The 656-nt window shown below is 49.1% G+C and overlaps 1 protein-coding gene across 1 annotated transcript in view; it reads right to left on the bottom strand.

Annotated features, from left to right (window-relative positions):
• The window catches only part of LOC109506973 (potassium voltage-gated channel subfamily A member 10), a 15256-nt gene extending 14969 nt beyond the window's left edge, over positions 1-287 (bottom strand). Inside the window, exon 1 of the mRNA XM_019856051.1 lies at positions 98-287. The gene's annotated coding sequence lies outside the window, so the exon portion shown is untranslated. The remainder of the gene's footprint in view (positions 1-97) is intronic.
• Between the last annotated feature and the right edge of the window lie 369 nt (positions 288-656).

Consider the following 656-nt stretch of genomic DNA (forward strand, 5'->3'; position numbering starts at 1 on the left):
CTTTGCATCATCTAGTGAGCTGACATTGAACAATGACACCATCACCTTCAGCAACATACAAACAAATCAAAACAATCCTAAAGGATTACTCACTCACCTCCCGACTCCGCAGGAGTGCCCTCCACTTCTTCCTCTTCTTCTACCCTGTTACCTCAGCTGCACTCCGACTCAAGAGAGTTTCTTTCAAAGCTTCCATTGGGTAATTGAACACCCGATAGGAAATGAGAGCTGCTACATGCGCACAAATACAAAACAATGCACACATACACCCTCGTGCAGGCGTTTAAATGCAGAGAGGGATGGTGAGACGAGGGCTGGATAGAATGGGAGGGGGGTCACCTGGCTTCTCACCCCCCCTCCTCCCGTCAGCTCCGTGATAGGAGATTTAGTGCCTGACGTGGCGTGAAGGAAGGCTCACACCTCCTCCCCCTGTTTTCTTTTTGTCCTTCCCGCAGCGTAAGCGTGTGCACACGTTAGGATTGCCCAATAAGGTGTCACCTTGGGGATTTGACTGCATTGTGGACTCCCTAACCAATACAGGACAACACCTGACAGAGCACCTGCATCACATCTGTCCAACCGTCTCACGCTAGGGAAAAGCACCATAAAGGACTAGTTTTTTTTTTTTCTCCACATGATTGAGAATCACCCTCATT

Source organism: Hippocampus comes, unplaced genomic scaffold (assembly GCF_001891065.2).
Source record: "Hippocampus comes isolate QL1 unplaced genomic scaffold, H_comes_QL1_v1.1 scaffold17, whole genome shotgun sequence".
NCBI lineage: Eukaryota > Metazoa > Chordata > Actinopteri > Syngnathiformes > Syngnathidae > Hippocampus > Hippocampus comes.